The following is a 17,044-nucleotide window of genomic DNA, read 5'->3' as shown; positions in this document are numbered from 1 at the left end:
GTCTGCACCATGTGATTGCACAGAGACTGCACCATGTGATTACACAGAGAGACTGCACCATGTGATTACACAGAGAGATTGCACCATGTGATTATACAGAGTCTGGACCATGTGATTACACAGAGACAACACCATGTGATTACACAGAGAGACTGCACCATGTTATTACACAGAGATTGCACCATGTGATTACACAGAGAGATTGCACCATGTGATTACACAGAGAGATTGCACCATGTGATTACACAGAGAGGCTGCACCATGTGATTACACAGAGACTTCACCATGTGATTACACAGAGAGATTGCACCATGTGATTACACAGAGAGATTGCACCATGTAATTACACAGAGACTGCACCATGTGATTACACAGAGAGATTGCACCATGTGATTACACAGAGAGGCTGCACCATGTGATTACACAGAGAGATTGCACTATGTGATTACACCGAGACTGCACCATGTGATTACACAGAGCCTGCACCATGTGCTTACACAGAGACTGCACCATGTGATTACACAGAGAGGCAGCACCATGTGATTACACAGAGATTGCACCATGTGATTATACAGAGACTGCACCATGTGATTACACAGAGAGATTGCACCATGTGATGACACAGAGATATTGCATCATGTGATGACACAGAGAGGCTGCACCATGTGATTTAACAGAGAGATTGCACCATGTGATTATACATAGAATGCACCATGTGATTATACAGGGACTGCACCATGTGATTACAGAGAGAGGATGCACCAAGAGATTACACAGAGAGGATGCACCATGTGATTACACAGAGACTGCACCATGCGAATACAGAGAGAGACTGCACCATGTGATTACACAGAGAGACTGCACCATGTGATTACACAGAGAGATTGCACCATGTGATTACACAGCGAGGATGCACCAAGAGATTGCACAGAGAGGATGCACCATGTGATTACACAGAGACTGCACCATGTGATTACACAGAGAGATTGCACCATGTGATTACACAGAGAGGATGCACCATGTGATTACACAGATACTGCACCATGTGATTACACAGAGACTGCACCATGTGATTACACAGAGAGACTGCACCATGTGATTACACAGAGACTGCAACATGTGATTACACAGAGAGATTGCACCATGTGATTACACAGAGAGACTGCACCATGTGATTACACAGAGACTGCACCATGTGATTACACAGAGAGATTGCACCATGTGATTACACAGAGAGACTGCACCGTGTGATTACACAGAGACTGCACCATGTGATTACACAGAGAGATTGCACCATGTGATTACACAGTGACTGCACCATGTGATGGTACAGAGACTGCACCATGTGATTATACAGAGATATTGCACCATGTGATTACACAGGGAGACTGCACCATGTGATGGCACAGAGACTACACCATGAGATTACATAGAGAGCCTGCGCCATGTAATTACAGAGAGACTGCACCATGTGATTACACAGAGATTGAACCATGTGATTACACAGAGAAACTGCACAATGTGATTATTCAGAGACTGCACCAGGTGATGATACAGAGAGACTGCAACATGTGATTACACAGAGAGACTGCACCATGTGATTACACAGAGACTGCACCATGTGAATACACAGAGAGAATGTACATTGTGATTACACAGAGACTGCACCATGTTATTACACAGAGAGATTGCACCATGTGATTACACAGAGAGATTGTACCATGTGATTGCACAGAGAGATTGCACCATGTGATTACACTGAGACTGCACCATGTGATTACACAGAGAGATTACACCATGTGATGACACAGAGAGGCTGCACCATGTGATTACACAGAGACTGCACCATGTAATTACACAGAGAGATTGCACCATGTGATGACACAGAGAGACTGCACCATGTGATTACACAGAGAGGATGCACCATGTGATTACACAGAGAGGATGCACCATGTGATTACACAGAGACTGCACCATGTGAATACACAGAGAGACTGCACGATGTGATTACACAGAGAGGATGCACCATGTGAATACACAGAGAGGCTGCACCATGTGATTACACAGAGAGGATGCACCATGTGATTACACAGAGAGATTGCACCATGTGATTACACAGAGACTGCACCATGTGATTACACAGAGAGACTGCACCATGTGATTACACAGAGAGACTGCACCATGTGATTACACAGAGTCTGCACCATGTGATTACACAGATTCTGCACCATGTGATTACACAGAGTCTGCACCATGTGATTGCACAGAGACTGCACCATGTGATTACACAGAGAGACTGCACCATGTGATTACACAGAGAGATTGCACCATGTGATTATACAGAGTCTGGACCATGTGATTACACAGAGACAACACCATGTGATTACACAGAGAGACTGCACCATGTTATTACACAGAGATTGCACCATGTGATTACACAGAGAGATTGCACCATGTGATTACACAGAGAGATTGCACCATGTGATTACACAGAGAGGCTGCACCATGTGATTACACAGAGACTTCACCATGTGATTACACAGAGAGATTGCACCATGTGATTACACAGAGAGATTGCACCATGTAATTACACAGAGACTGCACCATGTGATTACACAGAGAGATTGCACCATGTGATTACACAGAGAGGCTGCACCATGTGATTACACAGAGAGATTGCACTATGTGATTACACCGAGACTGCACCATGTGATTACACAGAGCCTGCACCATGTGCTTACACAGAGACTGCACCATGTGATTACACAGAGAGGCAGCACCATGTGATTACACAGAGATTGCACCATGTGATTATACAGAGACTGCACCATGTGATTACACAGAGAGATTGCACCATGTGATGACACAGAGATATTGCATCATGTGATGACACAGAGAGGCTGCACCATGTGATTTAACAGAGAGATTGCACCATGTGATTATACATAGAATGCACCATGTGATTATACAGGGACTGCACCATGCGAATACAGAGAGAGACTGCACCATGTGATTACACAGAGAGACTGCACTATGTGATTACACAGAGAGATTGCACCATGTGATTACACAGCGAGGATGCACCAAGAGATTGCACAGAGAGGATGCACCATGTGATTACACAGAGACTGCACCATGTGATTACACAGAGAGATTGCACCATGTGATTACACAGAGAGGATGCACCATGTGATTACACAGATACTGCACCATGTGATTACACAGAGACTGCACCATGTGATTACACAGAGAGACTGCACCATGTGATTACACAGAGACTGCAACATGTGATTACACAGAGAGATTGCACCATGTGATTACACAGAGAGACTGCACCATGTGATTACACAGAGACTGCACCATGTGATTACACAGAGAGATTGCACCATGTGATTACACAGAGAGACTGCACCGTGTGATTACACAGAGACTGCACCATGTGATTACACAGAGAGATTGCACCATGTGATTACACAGTGACTGCACCATGTGATGGTACAGAGACTGCACCATGTGATTATACAGAGATATTGCACCATGTGATTACACAGGGAGACTGCACCATGTGATGGCACAGAGACTACACCATGAGATTACATAGAGAGCCTGCGCCATGTAATTACAGAGAGACTGCACCATGTGATTACACAGAGATTGAACCATGTGATTACACAGAGAAACTGCACAATGTGATTATTCAGAGACTGCACCAGGTGATTACACAGAGAGACTGCGCCACGTGATTACACAGAGAGACTGCAACATGTGATTACACAGAGAGACTGCACCATGTGATTACACAGAGACTGCACCATGTGAATACACAGAGAGAATGTACATTGTGATTACACAGAGACTGCACCATGTTATTACACAGAGAGACTGCACCATGTGATTTCACAGAGACTGCACCAAGTGATTACACAGATACGGCTCCATGTGATTATGCAGAGAGACTGCACCATGTGATTACACAGAGTTTGCACCATGTGATTACACAGAGTCTGCACCATGTGATTACACAGAGACTGCACCATGTGATTACACAGAGAGACTGCACCATGTGATTACACAGAGAGATTGCAGCATGTAATTACACAGAGTCTGCACCATGTGATTACACAGAGAGGCTGCACCATGTGATTACACAGAAAGATTGCACCATGTGATTACACAGAGACTGCACCATGTGATTACACTGAGACTGCACCATGTGATTACACAGAGGGACTGCACCATGTTATTACACAGAGAGATTGCACCATGTGATTACACAGAGAGGCTGCACCATGTGATTACACAGAGACATTGCACCATGTGATTACACAGAGACTGCACTATGTGATTATACAGAGACTGCACCATGTGATTACACAGAGAGGCTGCACCATGTGATTACACAGAGAATGCACCATGTGATTACACAGAGACTGCACCATGTGATTACACAGAGAGGCTGCACCATGTGATTTTACAGAGACTGCATCATGTGATTACACAGAGAGGCTACACCATGTGATTACACAGAGACTGCACCATGTGATTACCCAGCTAAACTGCACCATGTGATTACACAGAGAGATTGCACCATGTGATTGCACAGAGACTGCACCATGTGATTACACAGAGACTGCACCATGTGATTTCACAGAGAGGATGCACCATGTGATTACGCAGTGAGACTGCACCATGTGATTACACAGAGAGGATGCACCATGTGATTACACAGTGACTGCACCATGTGATTACACGGAGACTGCACCAAGTGATTACACAGAGAGATTGCACCATGTGATCACACAGAGAGGCTGCACCATGTGATTACACAGAGAGACTGCACCATGTTATTACACTGAGAGACTGCACCATGCGATTACACAGAGAGACTGCACCATGTGATCACACAGGGACTGCACCATGTGATTACACAGAGAGACTGCACCATGTGATTACACAGAGAGATTGCACCATGTGATTACACAGAGTCTGCACCATGTGATTACACAGAGACTGCACCTTGTGATTACAGAGAGACTGCACCATGTGATTACACAGCGAGATTGCACCATGTGATTACACAGAGTCTGCACCATGTGATTACACAGAGACTGCACCATGTGATTACAGAGAGACTCCACCATGTGATTACACAGAGAGACTGCACCATGTGATTACACAGAGAGACTGCACCATGTGATTACACAGAGTCTGCACCATGTGATTACACAGATTCTGCACCATGTGATTACACAGAGTCTGCACCATGTGATTGCACAGAGACTGCACCATGTGATTACACAGAGAGACTGCACCATGTGATTACACAGAGAGATTGCACCATGTGATTATACAGAGTCTGGACCATGTGATTACACAGAGACAACACCATGTGATTACACAGAGAGACTGCACCATGTGATTACACAGGGATACTGCACCATGTGATGGCACAGAGACTGCACCATGTGATTACAGAGAGACTGCACCATGTGATTACAAAGAGCCTGCACCATGTGATTACACAGAGAGACTGCACCATGTGATTACACAGAGACCGCACGATGTGATTGCACAGAGAAACTGCACAATGTGATTATTCAGAGACTGCACCAGGTGATTACATAGAGAGACTGCACCATGTGATTACACAGAGATTGAACCATGTGATTACACAGATACGGCTCCATGTGATTATGCAGAGAGACTGCACCATGTGATTTCACAGAGACTGCACCAATGATTACACAGATACGGCTCCATGTGATTATGCAGAGAGACTGCACCATGTGATTACACAGAGTTTGCACCATGTGATTACACAGAGTCTGCACCATGTGATTACACAGAGACTGCACCATGTGATTACACAGAGTGACTGCACCATGTGATTACACAGAGAGATTGCAGCATGTAATTACACAGAGTCTGCACTATGTGATTATACAGAGACTGCACCATGTGATTACACAGAGAGGCTGCACCATGTGATTACACAGAGAATGCACCATGTGATTACACAGAGACTGCACCATGTGATTACACAGAGAGGCTGCACCATGTGATTTTACAGAGACTGCACCATGTGATTACACATAGAGATTGCTCCATGTGATTACACAGAGACTGCACCATGTGATTACACAGAGAGATTGCACCATGTGATTACACAGAGAGGCTGCACCATGTGATTACACAGTGAGATTGCAACATGTGATTACACCGAGACTGCACCATGTGATTACACAGAGAGGCTGCACCATGTGATTACACAGAGACTGCACCATGTGATTACACAGAGTGGCTGCACCATTTGATTACACAGAGAGATTGCACCATGTGATTACACAGAGAGGCTGCACCATGAGATTACACAGAGACTGCTCCATGTGATTACACAGAGAGATGGCACCATGTGATGACACACAGACTGCACCATGTGATTACACAGAGAGACTGCACCATGTGATTACAGAGAGATTGCACCATGTGATTACACAGAGACTGCACCATGTGATTACACAGAGTCTGCACCATGTGATTACACAGAGAGATTGCACCATGTGATTACACCGAGACTGCACCATGTGATTACACAGAGACTGCACCATTTGATTACACAGACACTGCACCATGTGATTACACAGAGAGATTGCACCATGTGATTACACAGAGAGACTGCACCATGTGATTACACAGAGACTGCACCATTGATTACGGAGAGACTGCACCCTGTGATTATTCAGAGATTGAACCAGGTGATTACACTGAGAGACTGCACCATGTGATTACACAGAGAGACTGCAACATGTGATTACACAGAGAGACTGCAACATGTGATTACACAGAGAGACTGCAACATGTGATTACACGGAGAGACTGCACCATGTGATTACACAGAGAGACTGCAACATGTGATTTCACAGAGAGACTGCACCAGGTAATTACACAGAGAGACTGCACCATGTGATTACACAGAGACTGCACCATGTGATTACACAGAGAGGATGCACCATGTTTTTAAACAGATAGACTGCACCATGTGATTACACAGAGAGATTGCAGCATGTGATTACACAGAGGCGGCACCATGTGATGACACAGAGACTGCACCATGTGATTACACAGAGACTGCACCATGTGATTATACATAGAGACTGCACCATGTGATTACACAGAGAATGCACCATGTCATTACACAGAGGCTGCACCATTTGATTATACAGAGAGACTGCACCATGTGATTACACAGAGACTGCACCATGTGATTACACAGAGACTGCACCATGTGATTACACAGAGACTGCACCATGTGATTACACAGAGACTGCACCATTTGATTACACAGAGAGACTGCACCATGTGATTACACAGAGACTGCACCATTTGATTATACAGAGAGACTGCACCATGAGATTTCACAGAGAGACTGCACCATGTGATTTCACAGAGAGACTGCAGCATGTGATTATGCAGAGAGACTGCACCATGTGATTTCACAGAGAGACTGCACCATGTGATTTCACAGAGAGACTGCAAAATGTGATTAGACAGATACTGCACCATGTGATTATGCAGAGAGGCTGCACCATGTGATTACACAGAGAGACTGCACCATGTGATTACACAGAGAGATTGCACCATGTGATTACACAGAGACTGCACCATGTGATTACACAGAGTCTGCACCATGTGATTACACAGAGAGATTGCACCATGTGATTACACCGAGACTGCACCATGTGATTACACAGAGACTGCACCATTTGATTACACAGAGACTGCACCATGTGATTACACAGAGAGATTGCACCATGTGATTACACAGAGAGGCTGCACCATGTGATTACACAGAGTCTGCACCATGTGATTGCACAGAGAGATTGCACCATGTGATTACACAGAGAGATTGCACCATGTGATTACACCGAGACTGCACCATGTGATTACACAGAGACTGCACCATTTGATTACACAGAGACTGCACCATGTGATTACACAGAGACTGCTCGATGTGATTACACGGAGACTGCACCATGTGATTACACGGAGACTGCACCATTGATTACGCAGAGACTGCACCCTGTGATTATTCAGAGATTGAACCAGGTGATTACACAGAGAGACTGCACCATGTGATTACACAGAGAGACTGCAACATGTGATTACACAGAGAGACTGCAACATGTGATACACAGAGAGACTGCAACATGTGATTACACAGAGAGTCTGCAACATGTGATTACACAGAGAGACTGCACCATATGATTACACAGAGATACTGCAACATGTGATTACACAGACACACTGCACCAGGTAATTACACAGAGAGACTGCACCATGTGATTACACAGAGACTGCACCATGTGATTACACAGAGAGGATGCACCATGTTTTTAAACAGATAGACTGCACCATGTGATTACACAGAGAGATTGCAGCATGTGATTACACAGAGAATGCACCATGTCATTACACAGAGGCTGCACCATTTGATTATACAGAGAGACTGCACCATGTGATTACACAGTGACTGCACCATGTGATTACACAGAGACTGCACCATGTGATTACACAGAGACTGCACCATTTGATTACACAGAGAGACTGCACCATGTGATTACACAGAGACTGCACCATTTGATTATACAGAGAGACTGCACCATGAGATTTCACAGAGAGACTGCACCATGTAATTTCACAGAGAGACTGCACCATGTGATTATGCAGAGAGACTGCACCATGTGATTTCACAGAGAGACTGCACCATGTGATTTCACAGAGAGACTGCAAAATGTGATTACACAGATACTGCACGATGTGATTATACAGAGAGACTGCACCATGTGATTTCACAGAGAGGCTGCACCATGTGATTGCACATGGGGATTGAACCATGTGATTACACAGAGACTGCACTATGTGATTACAAAGAGAATGCACCATGTGATTACACAGAGACTGCACCATGAGATTACACAAGTAGATTGAACCATGTGATTACACAGAGACTGCACTATGTGATTACAAAGAGACTGCACCATGTGATTACACATGGAGATTGAACCATGTGATTATACACAGACTGCACCATGTGATTTCACAGAGAGACTGCACCATGTGATTACACAGAGACTGCACCATTGATTACGCAGAGACTGCACCCTTTGATTATTCAGAGATTGAACCAGGTGATTACACAGAGAGACTGCACCATGTGATTACACAGAGAGACTGCAACATGTGATTTCACAGAGAGACTGCAACATGTGATTACACGGAGAGACAGCACCATGTGATTACACAGAGAGACTGCAACATGTGATTTCACAGAGAGACTGCACCAGGTAATTACACAGAGAGACTGCACCATGTGATTACACAGAGACTGCACCATGTGATTACACAGAGAGGATGCACCATGTTTTTAAACAGATAGACTGCACCATGTGATTACACAGAGAGATTGCAGCATGTGATTACACAGAGGCGGCACCATGTGATTACACAGAGAGGCTGCACCATGTGATTACACAGAGACTGCACCATGTGATTACACAGAGACTGCACCATGTGATTACACATAGAGACTGCACCATGTGATTACACAGAGAATGCACCATGTCATTACACAGAGGCTGCACCATTTGATTATACAGAGAGACTGCACCATGTGAATACACAGAGACTGCACCATGTGATTACACAGAGACTGCACCATGTGATTACACAGAGACTGCACCATTTGATTACACAGAGAGACTGCACCATTTGATTATACAGAGAGACTGCACCATGAGATTTCACAGAGAGACTGCACCATGTGATTTCACAGAGAGACTGCAGCATGTGATTATGCAGAGAGACTGCACCATGTGATTTCACAGAGAGACTGCACCATGTGATTTCACAGAGAGACTGCAAAATGTGATTAGACAGATAGTGCACCATGTGATTATGCAGAGAGGCTGCACCATGTGATTACACAGAGAGACTGCACCATGTGATTACACAGAGAGATTGCACCATGTGATTACACCGAGACTGCACCATGTGATTACACAGAGACTGCACCATTTGATTACACAGAGACTGCACCATGTGATTACACAGAGAGATTGCACCATGTGATTACACAGAGAGACTGCACCATGTGATTACACAGAGTCTGCACCATGTGATTACACAGAGAGATTGCACCATGTGATTACACAGAGAGATTGCACCATGTGATTACACCGAGTCTGCACCATGTGATTACACAGAGACTGCACCATTTGATTACACAGAGACTGCACCATGTGATTACACAGAGAATGCTCGATGTGATTACGCAGAGACTGCACCATGTGATTACACGGAGACTGCACCATTGATTACGCAGAGACTGCACCCTGAGATTATTCAGAGATTGAACCAGGTGATTACACAGAGAGACTGCACCATGTGATTACACAGAGAGACTGCAACATGTGATTACACAGAGAGACTGCAACATGTGATTACACAGAGAGACTGCAACATGTGATTACACAGAGAGACTGCACCATGTGATTACACAGAGATACTGCATCATGTGATTACACAGAGACACTGCACCAGGTAATTACACAGAGAGACTGCACCATGTGATTACACAGAGACTGCACCATGTGATTACACAGAGAGGATGCACCATGTTTTTAAACAGATAGACTGCACCATGTGATTACACAGAGAGATTGCAGCATGTGATTACACAGAGGCGGCACCATGTGATTACACAGAGAGGCTGCACCATGTGATTACACAGAGACTGCACCATGTGATTACACAGAGACTGCACCATGTGATTATACATAGAGACTGCACCATGTGATTACACAGAGAATGCACCATGTCATTACACAGAGGCTGCACCATGTGATTACACAGAGACTACACCATGTGATTACACAGAGACTGCACCATGTGATTACACAGAGAGACTGCACCATGTGATTACACAGAGACTACACCATGTGATTACACAGAGACTGCACCATGTGATTACACAGAGAGACTGCACCATGTGATTACACAGAGACTACACCATGTGATTACACAGAGACTGCACCATGTGATTACACAGAGAGACTGCACCATGTGATTACGCAGAGACTACACCATGTGATTACACAGAGACTGCACCATGTGATTACACAGAGAGACTGCACCATGTGATTAAGCAGAGACTGTACCATGTGATCACACAGATACTGCACCATGTGATTACACAGAGAGACTGCACCATGTGATTACACAGAGAGACTGCACCATGTGTTTACAAAGAGAGACTGCACCATGTGATCACACAGAGAGACTGCACCATGTGATTACAGTGAGAGACTGCACCATGTGATTACACAGAGAGACTGCACCATGTGATTACACAGAAAGACTGCACCATGTGATTACACTGAGAAACTGCACCATGTGATTACACAGAGAGACTGCACCATGTGATTACACAGAGACTGCACCATGTGATTACACAGAGAGACTGCACCATGTGATTACACAGAGACTGCACCATGTGATTACACAGACAGATTGCACCATGTGATTACAAAGAGACTGCACCATGTGATTGCATAGAGAAACTGCACAATGTGATTATTCAGAGACTGCACCATGTGATTAAACAGAGACATTGCACCATGTGATGACACAGAGACTGCACCATGTGATTACACAGAGACTGCACCATATGATTACACAGAGAGATTGCACCATGTGATTACACAGAGAGGCTACACCATGTGATTGAACAGAAAGATTGCACCATGTGATTACACAGAGACTGCACCATGTGATTATACAGAGACTGCATCATGTGATTACACAGAGACTGCACCATGTGAATACACAGAGAGACTGCACCATGTGATTACACAGAGAGACTGCACAATGTGATTACACAGAGAGGCTGCACCATGTGATTACACAGAGAGGATGCACCATGTGATTACACAGAGTCTGCAACATGTGATTACACAGAGAGATTGCACCATGTGATTACACAGAGACTGCACCATGTGATTACACCGAGAGACTGCACCATATGATTACACAGAGACTGCACCATGTGATTACACAGAGAGACTGCACCATATGATTACACAGAGACTGCACCATGTGATTACACAGAGAGACTGCACCATATGATTACACAGAGACTGCACCATGTGATTACACAGAGAGACTGCACCATGTGATTACACAGAGACTGCACCATGTGATTACACTGAGAGACTGCACCATATGATTACACAGAGACTGCAGCATGTGATTACACAGAGAGACTGCACCATGTGATTGCACAGAGAGATTCCACCATGTGATTACACAAAGACTGCAACATGTGATTGCACAGAGAGATTGCACCATGTGATTACACAGATACTGCACCATGTGATTACACAGAGAGACTGCAGCATGTGATTACACAGAGACCGCACGATGTAATTGCACAGAGAAACTGCACAATGTGATTATTCAGAGACTGCAGCATGTGATTACACAGAGATTGAACCATGTGATTACACAGAGAAACTGCACAATCTGATTATTCAGAGACTGCACCAGGTGATTACACAGAGAGACTGCAACATGTAATTACACAGAGAGACTGCACCATGTAATTACACAGAGAGACTGCACCATGTGATTACACAGAGACTGCACCATGTGATTGCACAGAGAGATTGCACCATGTGATTACACAGAGACTGCACCATGTGATTACACAGAGAGTCTGCGCCATGTGATTACACAGAGACTGCAACATGTGATTACACAGAGAGACTGCACCAGGTAATTACACAGAGAGACTGCACCATGTGATTACACAGAGACTGCACCATGTGATTACACAGAGAGACTGCACCATGTGATTACACAGAGAGGATGCACCATGTTTTTAAACTGAGAGACTGCACCATGTGATTACAAAGAGAGATTGCAGCATGTGATTACACAGATGCGGCACCATGTGATTACACAGAGAGGCTGCGCCATGTGATTACACAGAGACTGCACCATGTGATTATACAGAGAGACCGCACCATGTGATTACACAGAGACTGCACCATGTGATTACACAGAGGCTGCACCATGTGATTACACATAGAGATTGCTCCATGTGATTACACAGAGACTGCACCATGTGATTACACAGAGAGATTGCACCATGTGATTACACAGAGAGGCTGCACCATGTGATTACACAGTGAGATTGCAACATGTGATTACACCGAGACTGCACCATGTGATTACACAGAGAGGCTGCACCATGTGATTACACAGAGACTGCACCATGTGATTACACAGAGTGGCTGCACCATTTGATTACACAGAGAGATTGCACCATGTGATTACACAGAGAGGCTGCACCATGAGATTACACAGAGACTGCTCCATGTGATTACACAGAGAGATGGCACCATGTGATGACACACAGACTGCACCATGTGATTACACCGAGACTGCACCATGTGATTACACAGAGACTGCACCATTTGATTACACAGACACTGCACCATGTGATTACACAGAGAGATTGCACCATGTGATTACACAGAGAGACTGCACCATGTGATTACACAGAGACTGCACCATTGATTACGGAGAGACTGCACCCTGTGATTATTCAGAGATTGAACCAGGTGATTACACTGAGAGACTGCACCATGTGATTACACAGAGAGACTGCAACATGTGATTACACAGAGAGACTGCAACATGTGATTACACAGAGAGACTGCAACATGTGATTACACAGAGAGACTGCACCATGTGATTACACAGAGAGATTGCAACATGTGATTACACCGAGAGACTGCACCAGGTAATTACACAGAGAGACTGCACCATGTGATTACACAGAGACTGCACCATGTGATTACACAGAGAGGATGCACCATGTTATTAAACAGATAGACTGCACCATGTGATTACACAGCGAGATTGCACCATGTGATTACACAGAGAGGCTGCACCATGTGATTACACAGAGACTGCACCATGTGATTACACAGAGACTGCACCATGTGATTATACAGAAAGACTGCACCATGTGATTACACAGAGACTGCACCATGTGATTACACAGAGGCTGCACCATTGGATTATACAGAGAGACTGCACCATGTGATTACACAGAGACTGCACCATGTGATTACACAGAGACTGCACCATGTGATTACACAGAGAGTGCACCATGTGATTACACAGAGAGACTGCACCATGTGAGTACACAGAGAGACTGCACCATTTGATTATACAGAGAGACTGCACCATGTGATTTCACAGAGAGACTGCACCATGTGATTACACAGAGAGACTGCACCATGTGATTACACAGAGACTACACCATGTGATTACACAGAGACTGCACCATGTGATTACACAGAGAGACTGCACCATGTGATTACACAGAGACTACACCATGTGATTACACAGAGACTGCACCATGTGATTACACAGAGAGACTGCACCATGTGATTACGCAGAGACTACACCATGTGATTACACAGAGACTGCACCATGTGATTACACAGAGAGACTGCACCATGTGATTAAGCAGAGACTGTACCATGTGATCACACAGATACTGCACCATGTGATTACACAGAGAGACTGCACCATGTGATTACACAGAGAGACTGCACCATGTGTTTACAAAGAGAGACTGCACCATGTGATCACACAGAGAGACTGCACCATGTGATTACAGTGAGAGACTGCACCATGTGATTACACAGAGAGACTGCACCATGTGATTACACAGAAAGACTGCACCATGTGATTACACTGAGAAACTGCACCATGTGATTACACAGAGAGACTGCACCATGTGATTACACAGAGACTGCACCATGTGATTACACAGAGAGACTGCACCATGTGATTACACAGAGACTGCACCATGTGATTACACAGACAGATTGCACCATGTGATTACAAAGAGACTGCACCATGTGATTGCATAGAGAAACTGCACAATGTGATTATTCAGAGACTGCACCATGTGATTAAACAGAGACATTGCACCATGTGATGACACAGAGACTGCACCATGTGATTACACAGAGACTGCACCATATGATTACACAGAGAGATTGCACCATGTGATTACACAGAGAGGCTACACCATGTGATTGAACAGAAAGATTGCACCATGTGATTACACAGAGACTGCACCATGTGATTATACAGAGACTGCATCATGTGATTACACAGAGACTGCACCATGTGAATACACAGAGAGACTGCACCATGTGATTACACAGAGAGACTGCACAATGTGATTACACAGAGAGGCTGCACCATGTGATTACACAGAGAGGATGCACCATGTGATTACACAGAGTCTGCAACATGTGATTACACAGAGAGATTGCACCATGTGATTACACAGAGACTGCACCATGTGATTACACCGAGAGACTGCACCATGTGATTACACAGAGACTGCACCATGTGATTACACAGAGAGACTGCACCATATGATTACACAGAGACTGCACCATGTGATTACACAGAGAGACTGCACCATATGATTACACAGAGACTGCACCATGTGATTACACAGAGAGACTGCACCATGTGATTACACAGAGACTGCACCATGTGATTACACTGAGAGACTGCACCATATGATTACACAGAGACTGCAGCATGTGATTACACAGAGAGACTGCACCATGTGATTGCACAGAGAGATTCCACCATGTGATTACACAAAGACTGCAACATGTGATTGCACAGAGAGATTGCACCATGTGATTACACAGATACTGCACCATGTGATTACACAGAGAGACTGCAGCATGTGATTACACAGAGACCGCACGATGTAATTGCACAGAGAAACTGCACAATGTGATTATTCAGAGACTGCAGCATGTGATTACACAGAGATTGAACCATGTGATTACACAGAGAAACTGCACAATCTGATTATTCAGAGACTGCACCAGGTGATTACACAGAGAGACTGCAACATGTAATTACACAGAGAGACTGCACCATGTAATTACACAGAGAGACTGCACCATGTGATTACACAGAGACTGCACCATGTGATTGCACAGAGAGATTGCACCATGTGATTACACAGAGACTGCACCATGTGATTACACAGAGAGTCTGCGCCATGTGATTACACAGAGACTGCAACATGTGATTACACAGAGAGACTGCACCAGGTAATTACACAGAGAGACTGCACCATGTGATTACACAGAGACTGCACCATGTGATTACACAGAGAGACTGCACCATGTGATTACACAGAGAGGATGCACCATGTTTTTAAACTGAGAGACTGCACCATGTGATTACAAAGAGAGATTGCAGCATGTGATTACACAGATGCGGCACCATGTGATTACACAGAGAGGCTGCGCCATGTGATTACACAGAGACTGCACCATGTGATTATACAGAGAGACCGCACCATGTGATTACACAGAGACTGCACCATGTGATTACACAGAGGCTGCACCATGTGATTACACATAGAGATTGCTCCATGTGATTACACAGAGACTGCACCATGTGATTACACAGAGAGATTGCACCATGTGATTACACAGAGAGGCTGCACCATGTGATTACACAGTGAGATTGCAACATGTGATTACACCGAGACTGCACCATGTGATTACACAGAGAGGCTGCACCATGTGATTACACAGAGACTGCACCATGTGATTACACAGAGTGGCTGCACCATTTGATTACACAGAGAGATTGCACCATGTGATTACACAGAGAGGCTGCACCATGAGATTACACAGAGACTGCTCCATGTGATTACACAGAGAGATGGCACCATGTGATGACACACAGACTGCACCATGTGATTACACCGAGACTGCACCATGTGATTACACAGAGACTGCACCATTTGATTACACAGACACTGCACCATGTGATTACACAGAGAGATTGCACCATGTGATTACACAGAGAGACTGCACCATGTGATTACACAGAGACTGCACCATTGATTACGGAGAGA

This window comes from Cetorhinus maximus, chromosome 27 (assembly GCF_964194155.1).
Source record: "Cetorhinus maximus chromosome 27, sCetMax3.hap1.1, whole genome shotgun sequence".
Classification (NCBI taxonomy): domain Eukaryota; kingdom Metazoa; phylum Chordata; class Chondrichthyes; order Lamniformes; family Cetorhinidae; genus Cetorhinus; species Cetorhinus maximus.
The sequence above is the reverse complement of the archived record's forward strand: the minus strand, read 5'-3'. Positions refer to the sequence as shown.